We start from the raw sequence: 14,244 nt of genomic DNA, 5'->3' as shown, positions 1-14,244 counted from the left end.
GTAATGTAGATTTATGGAAAATAATAAGGTGATCAGCTGCCCTGCAGAGTTATTATTTTCTTTCATTCAAAAAAATAAGACATTAAGACTAAACTGATGGGTTGATGTATGCAATGACATGCGGTGCCTGTTTCATAGTTCAGTGATGTTAATGGAAAAAATCCCATTGCCTTCACTTATGAATCAACCAGCAAGTTTAAAAACAAGGCAAACCAAAAACTTAGAAAGAAAAAAAAACAGTGCTAGGTAAGTACCAGAACAGTAACCACTTTATAAACATCCAGATTGTTTAAAGAATTTCTTTTGACTCCATTCTTGTCCCTTTTGTGTTCCCTCGGCTTCAATATTCTAACAAATTTGTTTAAAGCAAGATTAATCACCGAAGCAGTGAATTTAAAATTAATATCCCAGAATATGAATAGAGTATCATTAGGACCAGAATTTTAAATTTATAATCATGTTTATGCAAAAATAATTCTTAATTTTTTTTTTTCACTCATCTACCTCCTGATAATAATCTCATCCTAATAATAAACTCTGTCAGATCAATAGAAGTTCTTTCTTTGACTTGACTGGGCATGGGAGCAGACACCTAACCAGAGAATAAAATATACTACAGTGCATCCAAGTAAAGCTGCTTGAGTTTCAAATATGAATCTACAAAAACACTCGACATTTCTATTTTGCCCTTCACAAAAAATCCCTGGGAAAAGACTATAGAGCAATGAATACTAATGAGAAAACGCACAGAGTAGAAATTAAAGATGATGCAGTTAGACAAACATATTCTCATCTTTTCTGCTAGTGTACAAGGAAATATCCAAGTCAGTAACAAATACTGTAACAGCTTTGAGACAAAGCCATATGTTGAAATCCCAACTAGACACAACGCTTTGTGTCCTTCCTCTTTTGTGGTTATCAGGCCGGAGACATTTTCAGCAAACCTGACAATTACCATTTTTTAATTAATACTTCCAAAACTTACTTTCATGCACACAAAACTGTTTATGCTGAAACAGCTGGAAGTATGAGAAGAATCCAGCTGCCTTCACAAGTATTTTTATACAGGTAAAAACTGCGGTTTTCACCAAACAGAGTATCAGCTGGAAAAAAAAAAATAAATAAATTAACCTCAAGCAAAATATCACAGTTGCAGGCAGGTCAAGTTGAAAAGAATGGACTTTTCCACCAGGATACAGACTAGCCAGAAACCAAGCTGTATGGCGGTGCGCAACTCGGAGCCCAAAGTGAGCCCTCCCAGCTGAGCCTGTCTCCACTCCCACCTCGCTTTGCAACGGGACTCCCTCAGAGGAGGCATTTCCATCGCTCCTTTTTAAACACAGCAGCTCAGTCCTGAGCCTTTGCAACACTGCATGATCTAATAGCAGATGTTATTAAAGGAAATACGGCGAAGCTCCTGATTTACCTCTAAGGGGGCTTGCATGAATCCTTGCAAAACCCTGCCTCGCCATCAGAGCTCCAATGCAGACCCACTGCGCAGGCTGCGCACACCAGAACCAGGGCAAAACATGCCCAAAGCTCTCTCTGGTGAAGTACGTGCGACAGTAGCTGCTTCTTCTGCTGACCCACGGCTTCTGTACTGAATGGCAAAGTCTACCCCTTTTAAGCTACCAAGCCCAACCTGTGGACCGTCCCCTTCATCTCTTCATAGATGGGAAAGTTTCTAACTCAAGAGAGAGCAATCTTACCAGTTCTCCATCTGATACTTTAGCTTGCTTGCAAAGTTTTTCTTTTTTTTATTTCTTTAGAAAACACATACTGTACACTTACTCTGAGTCCCAACAGCGTTTTTTTAACAGAGATCGGTTATTTTTTCTAGGTTTAATTGGGTAGATAAGACAAAGTAACGATAGCAAAGTAAATGAAATAGAGGGTACTGGGATGGCTACTGGGGCTCATGACCCCACTGTTAAGAGTTGTACCAATGTACCTCTTGACACTTTGTCCCAGGTCTTATCTGACAGCCCTGCCTGATGAGCAGGGACCCGGCAAGGGCGTAACTGCAGCTCTGCAAGACTGCACGAGAGCTTGCTAAGCTAGGACTGAAGAACTATCCTTTTTTTTATTCACCCTTTCCCTCAACTTCTGTGTATAGCTCCTTCTTGGGGAAAAAATCCACTTGAGAACATCTTTGATGTTCCTCTGATGGACTGTGATGTGAAACATTTTGCCTCTTTCTTTGGAAATGTAAGTAGCAGTAAACATTTGGGATTGATGTAAGACACCTTAACTTATTCTCTGTAACTTTCATACAGTCTTCAGCATCAGCAAAACTCTACTGTTGATACTTAAATAATCTACTTCGTGCTGCAAGTCATACCACACAAATATAAAGTTTCTTCTATTCCTCATGGCAATGATACTTGGAGCAGCAGAGTATTTTTTCTCCCTCTTCATTAGGCTTTTGAGTCCAATCCTGCCATTGATCAGCTCACCAAACTCCAAGTGACTTCAATGCGAGTTCATATATAGCTCACCGGAAAAGTGGGATTTATTAACGCACTGCCGGAGCTCACAGACTGCCGCTGCTACTTTATTGATCAGATCCTGGGAAATGGCATGTCTACCCAGGGAGATTATGGATACAATCAAGTACGGGGCATCAGACTGACTGATATTTTTACAAATTTCATATTGCTTGTTATTTTCCTGGTGCTGTGTGTGAAGAAACAGAGGTATTAACAATGCAGGAGGGAAATAATCTCTAAAAAGTGAATATTAAATGAACTAACGAAAACTAAGTGGCATTTACCGTAGACAAGAAAAGATTTTATCTGGGTCGTATCAACAGAGCTTTTCAAGGTATGAAGTCCTCACAATAGACCTTCTTGAGTTTGGGTGGTTTTTTTCTCACTTATCTTTAACCTTTCCAGCCAATCTAGCCCTACAATTTTTTTTTTTTTTTTCTGATAAAAATCCCAACTGACATTGGCCCGGGGTCCACCTAACCACTCTAGGATTGAGAAACCGAGTTTGCTTTCCCATTCGATACGCCTGGGCTCATAGCTTCAGGTGGACTTTAATCAAATCCACATTGCCCTTTGCTTGATCTGAACAATCAGCTCAGAAAATTTCTCATTATGGCTTTTGTAAGAAGAAATAATAGCCTGTCTTCTTGCGAGCAAACACTATTTGAATGAACAAAATTAATGGCTGTTTCTCTTAATTTTTTCCTCCTACTGATGTGATAGGTTATATATGAGATGTAATTACAATAATGTCAAAGTCACTATTGAAAGAGTTAATCCACTAGGAAAAATTCCCACCAGCAAAAAAAAAATAAAAATAATCTATAGTATGCAGATGAACTGTTTACTTGGTGGCTCTTCTGTGATCAAAATGAAACTAAGCTGAACTGCTGAAACAATAACAGTAAATTGTTACTTGGGGTTTGCAAACCTCAATTAAATAAATATTGTGAAGTAAACAACATTCTGGATTTTAATTAGGATAAAACAACTGAAAAAGGAGTTACCAACCATTTGTGCTTATCTCATTGTAACCTTCAAATACTTCTTATAGGCAAGTATATAACAAAGAGGTTTAGCTTAAAAAAAGAACACATAAAAGAAAACTCCAGTTTTGCTTTCATCACCATCAAAAAGTCATCTTAATATACATTTCCCCTCCTGAAAAGTTTCTATAAAACTTTAAATTAGATAAATAGGGGTATTGACGGGGGTTTTCCGGTCCCAGCTTTTCAATTACTTTTAAGAAAACAAAGCATTTTGAAAATAATGTGATCAATTTGTTGCCCTTGCTGTAACAAGACAAAATAGTCATCTAATTATCCAACCAAACAAAAATGAATGTTAACTGGGGGGTAACTAATTTTAAATGGCAGGTACCAGGATGGAAAATCATGCCTCATATTGCACTTTTGCTGGTAGGTATAACGCAATGCAAGAGAGTATTGTCATTATCCGTTAGCTTTATTATATTGCGGCGCACTTTGTTACAGAGCTGAACTCTTTGCTGAGTTACCAGATTCCAGGATGAATTTGCAACAGAGTTAAAGCAGATTTCTACAGAAACTGAAGACATGATCCACACTTTCATCCCTCCCCAGTGTGTCCCAGCTCTGCAACTGGGTTCCTACAGCAAGCCACAACTGACTCCTTCATCCCAGAGTGCGTTATGACACAGAGAAGCTCAAACTGTAACCTGCATTACTATGGCTTAAGGGAGAATAAGATGTCTCGTTACTTCTTCAAGTGGTGAAGTCAACACACCCAGTGACGTGCCCTTTGGGTGATCTAATTACTTCCACGGGAGCGGCAGGAACGGCGGCACATACATCACGCGTGCATCCGCAGGGCCATACCAGCGCCGCTTCACTGACTTAAAGCACTAAGTGCTCCATTACTCATGGATGCCACCAGATCTGTGCTCCCGCGTCCCGATCGTTATTTTTAAAGAGGCTGTCTGGGAATGGCTGAAGGAAAAAAAATATTGCCACTGTGTAACAAATGGGTGGACCCTTGTCACCTCAGGGAACATGCCGTGTGGGAGCTCTCTGAATAAAGGACATGGCTTACTCCTGCAAGCTGCCTGCTCTCGATGCGGCCCCAGACATGGCTGATGGCCAACAGTGGGTGTCTCCACAAGATGCCAGTCACATCTCTGGGTGCTTCAGAGACTCAGTACAGCTGAAGCATCAAAAGGGAGGGAGGAGATTCTCCCCCTCTACTCCACTCTTATGAGACCCCACCTGGAGTACTGTGTCCAGCTCTGGGGCCCCCAACATAAGAAGGACATGGACCTGTTGGAGCATGTCCAGAGGAGGGCCATGAAGATGATCAGAGGGCTGGAGCACCTCTCCTATGTGGACAGGCTGAGAGAGTTGGGGTTGAACTCCAGGAGTTCAACCTGGAGATGAGAAGCCTCCAGGGAGACCTTAGAGCCCCTTCCAGTACCTAAAGGGGGCCTAAAGGAAAGATGGGGAGGAACTCTTTATCAGGGAGTGAAGTGATAGGACAAGGAGTAACAGTTTTAAACTGAAAGAGAAGAGATTTAGATTAGATATCAGGAAGAAATTCTTCACCGTGAGGGTGGTGAGCCCCTTGCCGAGGTTGCCCGGAGAAGCTGTGGCTGCCCCATCCCTGGAGGTGCTCAAGGCCAGGTTGGACGGGGCTTGGAGCAACCTGGGCTGGTGGGAGGTGTCCCTGTCCATGGCAGGGGGGGTGGAACTCGATGATCTTCAAGGTCCCTTCCAACCCAAACCATTCTATGATTCTCTGAAAACCTCCAGGATCTTTTATTTCATCTGGGAGGTGCGGCATAAGAGACAAGATACAAACCTATCCCCTGCCTCCAGCAGGCTGAACAACATCATCTTGGCAAAAAAATGTATTTATGTATACGAAGTGTCAATTAATGTCAATTAAGCTGTCTTTAACATGCTGAAATTCTAGCCTTCTTATAAATATTGTTCCATGATTCAGCAGCAAGACAGCACGTTCTCAGTGGAGACAAAATTATTTGCTTAAAAATGAAAAGTTAAGCTAGTAAAGAAATAGCAATGACATTTCTAGGCACTGACACTTCTGCACAACATGGTGAGCTATTAATTTGCTAATTACTCATGTAACACTATTTCAGTGCATAGTTTAAGCAACAATTTAAATTGAACCTGAAGATTAAAAAAAATGGCCTAAAGGCTTGGATTTCTCCCTTCATGTTACACTACAATCTCTAAAATAAATGAACAGGCTCCTTTGTGTGGCTTACTCAGGAACAGAGGTGAAAACCTCAATGGTCAGACCCAGCACCGCCTTGGAGCAATAGTCACAACTGCCATAGTCTCCTGTTTACCAGCAGAATTGGTATATTTTGACTAAATTTTGTATACCCGACAATACCACCTGTGTCCAAAACCACAGTTGTTGGGGTTTTTTGCCATTTCTCTCTCTCTGCTTTTCAGCATGCTGTTAAAACACCTGCATTCACACCTGGAATAAGGCAATCGCTGGAGTGCTCTCAGACCCTCTCTGTACAAACAGCTTGGGATGAAATCGTTTTATATCACACGTGTAGGTGTCAATACCTTCTGCTGCTGCTTCTTTAGGTCATGATTCCCTAAAGCAGCTTTTAATTCTACTTTATTAAGGAGCCAATGCCTTATGAAATGTCATTACTCCAGACCTCTGCTGCCAGGTAATTTTCACCAACCCGACACTCTGACAGGGAGGGTTTGGGTAGGAAAAGAATACTATAATTTTTTTGCACTAGCAATCTGGAGGTGAGGGATTTTTTTTTTCCAAGGAAAATGACCAAATGGTCTGTAAACAGCAGGCCAAAACATCAAGTTAGGTTCCCAACGCTATCTCCAGCCATTCCTCGGCCAAGACTGACATACTGTCTCTGATGAGCCAAGTCCACACTCCAGTCAAGCCTCAGCTGACGGCAGTCCTCTTGGCTCTCCTTTCCTTTCCTACCTCTTATCCGCTCCCTTTAACCTCCCAGTCTCCTTGCTAGCTGTCTTCCCCTGCTTAGAGAAAGACAGGTCCCTTAAATAGGGTTCTTGTCCTACTTTAGAGATCCCAGCAGAGACATAGACCCTGGCCACCCCAAGACCTCAACAGTTTTGTTCTGTGTTACCCAGAGGAGGACAACTCCTAAGGGTCAACTCCTAAAGGTCAAAAGGAGAAATTTCCACCACCCTTACATACATATGACCTTCACTTCCATATGACCAACAGCTTCCAGGTTCACAGAAGAAAGATTGGCAGTTCTATGATGTGGAATGTCAAGCTAAATCCAACCTAATCCATTTAAAAGAAAATCCATCTTTTAATGCTTCAGTTGGTTGATTTTTTCATCAGCATAATACAAAGCACATAGCATAGCCAAGTTCAGAAGTGACACTGGAGCTATTTCTTTCTCTCCTTGTTCCCACTTTCTCAATATTTGTTTGGATAACATGTGTAAAAAAGAATTTAAGAAAATGGGGAAATGAGGCAGCTCCAGGTTACCTGGCAGTACACTGTATTACACATTCTCTGGAAATCACCTCTTCTTAAGCTCTCCAGTGGTACTGGGCATTAGAAGAAGAAAACCCATGGTTGGATGATTTAGAGCTCTCTAATTATTGTTTTGTCATTTCTATATGTCTCTTGAGGAACGCCGTTTCCTGTGTAAATTATTTGCCTCCACCAGCAGTCATCTCTCATGCCTCGGGGAGCCCTACGCCAGCGTTCAGCCAGCCCTAGCCTCCTCCGAGCCTCCTGCGAACGGACGCACAGGTATCCCTGTGCTGACACGCAGGCAGAAAGCAATCAGTCATCTCCGATTACTTTAAGGGCCGTATTTGACCAGCCTCCCTAGTTGTATTCCTTCGTGGAAAGCTTATCTAAGTGTATATAGATGCATCTATATGTGCTTGTATACACTACCTCCACAATGTCCACATATAATGAAAGCTTAAGAAGCTTCCTTGAACTCATCCCCAGCCTATCACCTACAGTTTCTTCATGTAGATACACGTTTAGGGAACATTAGAGAGCGGGATGCACGTGACTAAAATCTCCTCTGTTGAAGCCATATTCAGCCGGTCCAGGATGCCTCCAATGCTGCAAATTCTAGTCTGAACAGAATTCTTTCATAAGTTACCAGAAAGCTGAGATGTAGCAAGCTGCTATTAGCTGGCTAATGTCTTTTCCCCAGACTTCTTTGTCTGCAGAAGCTCCCCAAAAGACATGTCAGCCAAAAACTCCCTGTTCAGAGTCCTGGAAGGCTGAGTAATAGCCCCTACAGAGCAGGATGCACAAACTTTGTTTATGGAGATGAAAAGGAAAGTAGGCGAGTTTCACATCAAATGAGTATAAACTGGTAGATAAAACAACATATTTACAAAATCTAACCTATGAAAAATTAATGTTTAAGACGAACACTGTGACCTCGTGTCTGAAACTGGAAGGTTGGGTGCCTATGGGCATGGAGAACCAGGAAAAGATGAGAGTGTGAATTTGGGAGAGCGCCAGTACAAATTTACAGGAAATCACTGAAAGCTCACAAGGCTGCACTTAAAAATTGACTTTCCCCTTCAGCCTCTCAGTAGATCTTGCAGTGACATCTTATTGCTGCTAAGTGAACAAAGAAGCCCTGAATATATGGTTAAATCACACACAATAGCAAACATTAATTAATTGATATTTGAATAGCGTACTGAGAGTGTAACAGTTGTACAAGTGGGATTTGGGGAGCATTCACTCAAATTTGACACCTCTGGTACACTCGGTTCTCTTTCAGCTCCCCGGTGCGGTGAGAGCTGTGATTTTAGCAATACGCAATGCCTGATGTACTAGTTCCCGCAGCTGGGAGGTTAAGGTGGGGACCACAGCGGCTTTGTTTTCCTTGTCTCTGCTAGAAGTACTCATGCTCACTGCACACAATGAGAGGATGCAGGTGAGCTGTTGCTTTTGAAAGTCTCAAGGCATGTATATTTTTATTCAATTTCTCTGAAAGGTCAGTACCATTCAGATCACTTATCAATGATACTTCCTTGCCTATGTATCATTTTTATACCGTGGCATCGGTTTTCCTGGTTCAACAGTCAGCTCCTAATAAAAGAGGATGACATGTATTAGAAGTAAAGAAAAATAGCTGTAATAATGGCACTCCAGTCCTACTTGCTTGTCTCTTAACCTCTTTCTTTCAAAGGCTCCCACGCTGCAGTGCTCGGAAGAAAGTTACCATTGAATTATCTACCAGAAATCTATCGGCATCTATTGCTGCTTTGGTGCAGCAGCGTACGGAGGAAAAATAACAGATAACTCTTCTCAGATCCCTGCCCCTCTTTCGTCTCAAAGTATGGGTCTAGAAATAAAACCTGTTGCAGACGCCAAATATTTTTTAAATTAAGCTCACAGTTTCAGACAGATATCAGGTCCCGCTGACAGCTTGGCCCCCCCCAGGACGACGGTGCTCGCCCACTGCCCCCCTGCTCCTTACAGGCATTGTTCCGGGGAAGCAGTTCTAAAAAATTCTCACTGATCATGAAAGGCAAATAAACTAAATCCCAGAAGCAAAGGCAAAAGCATCAATACAGTTTTCTCTAGCAGCCCACTGCTATTTATACAGGTGACTATGAACATTCACACATCAAAAAAGTGGTATTTTGGCATATCTTTCAGGAGCAACTGTCTCCCTAATGGATAGCACGGCAAATATGCTGTCCCTGATGAGGAAAAGATGCTCGAATCATTACAGCAATAGTCTGTAATGAAAAGGATGCAGATTCACTTCCCTGTCAGATTTCCCGACACGAGATTTTTTAGAAATCTCACAGGTACCTTTGGATTTCAGTACAAGGATCTAGGTGGCTTTTAATGCCACAATTAAAATTTCTGTGCTTTTCTTAACTTCACAGAGGAATTATCAAGATTGATACATTAAAGAACAAGGGATTCATTAGGGAGCTGGCAGCATGCAGTTTTGGTATCTAAAGTGGATGGAAATTGGGACTGGGTGAACAAAGCCTCCAACCTAAAACTGAACTGGTTCCACAAATGATGGGTTGAAAAGGGCAGAGGAACAGCTGTGGTCTGCTCCCTTCCTAAAGCACAGTAGCTATATAACTGCTGAGTTATACCCCTGTCCCTCAAATCCCCTCTGAGAGGGACCAAGAAAATTTCCCAGCAGGGGACGGTTGGGTCTCTCTGCATGGCATGATCGCTTCACTCATTCTCAGTGCCTTCACCACAGAGGTGGGACAAATATATTCATCCAATGTTTTTCATGGACAGGCAAGAGAATTTCACATATATATTTTTAAAAAAGCGCATCTTGTGCTGATCTTGCAGCATGCGTTTGCACTGAAATCTGTGCTATCTCATTTCCAAGATTAAGCAGTTAAATTGTCTTGGCCTGGATCTTCTTAATCACACTAACACCACTTTTACAATGATCTGGGCTGAAAGGTTTAGTATTAAGGACAATCGCCGCCTTCCTTTATTACCAGCCAACGCTGAGCCAGTTCACTTAATAGCAAAATCATTGTGGGCTTCAGAAAGAATAAGGTCAAGGTTAGACTCCTGTTGACACGGAAATGCTCAGAAATGTTTATTAAGGAGTGTCCCAAGCACTGAAGTTCTCTGTATTCCTAGTTTGCATCTTAATGAAGACGCTGCCACAAGTCAAAATTTGGACCTTCGCTTTCTGTTGAATGTTAATGCAAAGACTAAATAAGAATTAAGATCGATTAAGAGTCATTTTTGCACTAAAAAAGCTAGTGTACTACATGTCCTTGCCGGAGCTCCCCCGTGTATCTGATAGGAATAGCTGCAAGGACTGGAGAAGCAGTAACTTTTGGAAAGTACCGTAACTGCTACAGAAGCATCACATTAAGTAGACCATTTCCAATGAATCCCAAATGCTCATGTTCATTAGCTTTTTCTGAAAGCAGAATACCATGTAAAATGTACATTGCACAGCATGACTTCTGCTAGTGCCCTAAATGGTGAAAGAAGTCAAATCACATCCCCAGATTAAACATTCGCAGGGAAAAAAAAAATATCTGAGCAAAAGAAACATTGTTCTGTAGAATTGCAATCAAACAGAACTGGGAAGACTATGACTTCTTTACACAAGAGCATGAAGTACACGTATTTGAAAATCAGCTAATGTCTGCTTTATAGACCTTTAAAACAGAAAATAATGTGTTTTGCTATTACTTTAGATAAACAGCACACGATGAGTCTGGGGACTTTGTGCAGCATGGAATAAGATATTAAACAGCAAATGTGTCAGTTATGTTATTAAATCAAAATCCAAATATTAATATATTAGCTTTTTTTAACCTGAGAGACAGTGCCTTATATAAACAATGTTCTCCGTAAGTAAGGGACTACAGGAGCTGATGCTGAAAGAAGCAGACGTAATCTCAAAGGCTTTGCTTTGACGCAGGAACCTGGTAGCAGTCCCCAGTTCCTGGGATGGATGTGGCAGGATGAGGCCAAATTGCAGCCTCCCCTGTCCCCCTCTACGTGTCCTCCGGGTTGCAGATAAAGAAACTCTCACCATGTGGCCCAGAAGGACCTCCCGCTTGGACACCTGCTGGGAAACTTTGTTCTTTGGAAAATGTTAGGTATTTCTGCTTTTTACACGGACAAATCAATGTGTCAGACATCAAGGGCTTCACAAACAACACTCTGAACCGGTAAAGAGATTGAGTTCACTAAACGGGATATGACAAATGTCATCGTTGACTGGAAAAATTACTGGTTTTCCTCTTATCTTTATAAAACGTGCCATCTATCTCATAGGTAGGAGAAGTATTTTTTGCCATGTAGGTGAGCCGGACCAAAGTAAAGAGTGGATTTAAACTGAAATATTCGCTTGTGTTTACTACTGCGATCACTACATAAATTTTGCATGTGGTGAGCATCAGGATGCTCTTGACTACCGTGTGCTTATTGCTAGTTCTTTTTGTTCATTTATATAAAAGTAAAAAATGAACAAAAATATTATCTGACTGACCAGGGAGTTATGAACTGTCACTGTTATTGATAACAACAGGAAATGAGATCTGCGCCCGTTCCCCTTGCTCAGCATTGACGTGGTAAAATCATAAAGCAACTGGAAAATGCAGAGCCTGTGTTTCTACGTGCAAGTCAAGGGACCAGTTTCAGCACTGTGCCACCCCAGTCTGACATCTCTGTGACTCCAGTAATTTCACTGAGTCATAGTGGAGCGGTGAATCAGACCCCTGCAGCAACTCCTTCTTCTTCATTTTCCATTTCACGAAAGAACTTTGTCTACGGCAGTTCAGCAATACATTTTTACATGTCTCTGACTTTAATAAAATGCTTCGGTGTCAGCTGAGCTGTGGTCCAGATGTATCACTATATAGTAAAGAAGATGTAAGTAATCTACTCAATCAAATCTGAGGCCACAGCCAGGATGCTACAGTGGATGGACCACGGCCAAGGACAAATGCTTCATAAGAAGGTAGCACATTTAGATTTTATTTTAGACTAGAAGTCATGCTTTTATGGTGGAAACCTGTGGCAAATTTACCTACAAATATATTTTTATGAATCTTCCCTAACAGAAGTCCAGCAGTGAGATCCTCTCTGAAGGGGAGATGGTGCTGACTACCAGCACAGTCCAGTACGCGATGGTAACATCTTGGCCCCTGGAGAGCACTGCAGGCTAATCTTGGACTCCACAGGGCACACAACAGGGACAGAGCAAGAAAAGCAGCGCAGGAAAGGATGGTGAGGGAGACAGGTATGATTCTGGAGAGAAGAGGAAGCCAGCACAGATGAAAAGAGATCATCTCTGTTGAGTCATCAGGTGACACAAATTATCAACAAGAAGAGCTAAAATCAGTGGCTGCTGCCCAGGACTAAAGACTTCACTCACATAGCGTATTGGCCAAGACCTCAAAACACCCTTTAAGATCAGCACTGAGGCCCTAAAACTGAAGGCATATAAGTAGTTAATAGAGCACTGAACTAACTCAATTAGCTTGTCCTGCACTACTGGAAATACCTGACAAACAGCCAGGTCTATGTCAGCAGGACCCGGAGCAAGAAGCTTAACAAGAGATGAGCAAGCTTAAGACAGCATTTAATGTTTAGTCCCTTTAAGTCCTCCAGCTTAATCATGATCTTGCAGCAAATGCTTTTGCCCCTAATCAATTCAGAGGAGAGCACCTTCCCTCGATTCATCAAGGCTGACCACCTAAACAAGATTCATGTCAGGCCATGAAGTCAGAGTGACAAAATTGTCCTGTGCTGGAAGAAAATGCCCCAGCACAATCTGTGGCAACCCTAGGCAAAAGTCTAAAAATAAAGCAGTGTCCAAAACCTTCCCTGACTCGCCAAGCCTCTCCCTCATTACTTCCTTGACCCATATGCCTCATGACCTTCCATCAAGCTGCAAGCCCACCATGGGAAGAGAAGGCTTTGCTTCCAGGCAGAGCTGAAATTGTTCCTGTCAAGCATACATCTTGACCATGAAAAATCCCATTTATCCCCAGATCTTGCCAGAGGGCTCCAGCCTTCAGCTTCCATTCGAGAAGGCTCCTCATGGACCTCTCAAAGTGATTTCACGCCCACCGCCTGGATACCTGCATGCAGATGATATAGCGATGGCATGAGCTCAAGTGCTGCCATCCTGCTACAGAGGCATCAATTCTGCACAGCAGAAAAGCAAGCACTTAGCTTCAAGTAACATTAAACGGAAAAAAAACAAGCTTGGAAAGCTGTGCTGCCAGACAGCTCTGTGAACACAGCTTTTACCCTTCGTGTAAGTACAGAAACTTCTGCAGCTGAAGAAATGAATCAAGAAATATGGATAAAATGGAACAAGCACTAGAGCTTGAAGATGTTCTCGAGTGCCATCTGGTTCTGAAGCACAGCCACTCCAGCGGGCGCACAGGTACCGCATTGGGCTGTTTTCAATTAGCAGGGTCCTCACATCACAACTACCGGCGTCATCTTAAACTAATTGCTGAAATTGGTATAACGTGGACTAAGTGCGGCAGTCTTACCCTCTTGTAAACCATTCGGCGCCCGCCGATTACTTTGGATTCACGGGAGCGAGGGGAAAGCCGCAGATGCAGGAGCGCTGGTGCTGCCCCGGTGCCGGTGCTGCAGCACGTCCTCCTGCAGCATCCCTGACAGCCTCTGCCTCACATGAGCGGCTTTTGCGGCCGAGCTGCCGTGTCCTCTGACAACTTCAGCAACACGAGGCTCTCGGAGGACGACGTGCTAGAACTTAATAGCTTGTTGTTCAACAAACTGTTTGGCCACGTCGTTGGCATGAAAGAAAAGCATTGGTGTTGCTTCTATCTGTACTTCAGCCTTTTGAAATAAAATATTGCCTTTTTTCTTTCAAATCCAAGTCCCCTCAATGAGTCCTCAGTTTTTCATTTCCCATCAAACCCACAATGCGCACAGTGACTCATGCATAAAAGATTGGTAGCAAACTCATGCAATGCTTGTGTAGGTATACTTGATGAATGAGGCTAGAGATTTCCAATTTGTAAAGTTATTATTCCATAAGCACAGTTTGCCATGTAGCAACTGTAAAATTCAGAACTATTTATTCAGATAAGATCTGATACAGATCTTCATCGCATTTCCATTTTGGCAGTGATTTTTAAGGACCTTACCAGTTATCTTCTCCCGATTACAGTACCAGAGCTCCACCTATAATGAAGCAAATCCCTACTATCTTTACAAAAGCACAACATGTGAATCTGACTTCCACATT

The sequence above is a fragment of the Charadrius vociferus genome, unplaced genomic scaffold, assembly GCF_000708025.1.
Source record: "Charadrius vociferus isolate BGI_N301 unplaced genomic scaffold, ASM70802v2 scaffold109, whole genome shotgun sequence".
Lineage (NCBI taxonomy): Eukaryota > Metazoa > Chordata > Aves > Charadriiformes > Charadriidae > Charadrius > Charadrius vociferus.
Note: the sequence above shows the minus strand (reverse complement) of the source record.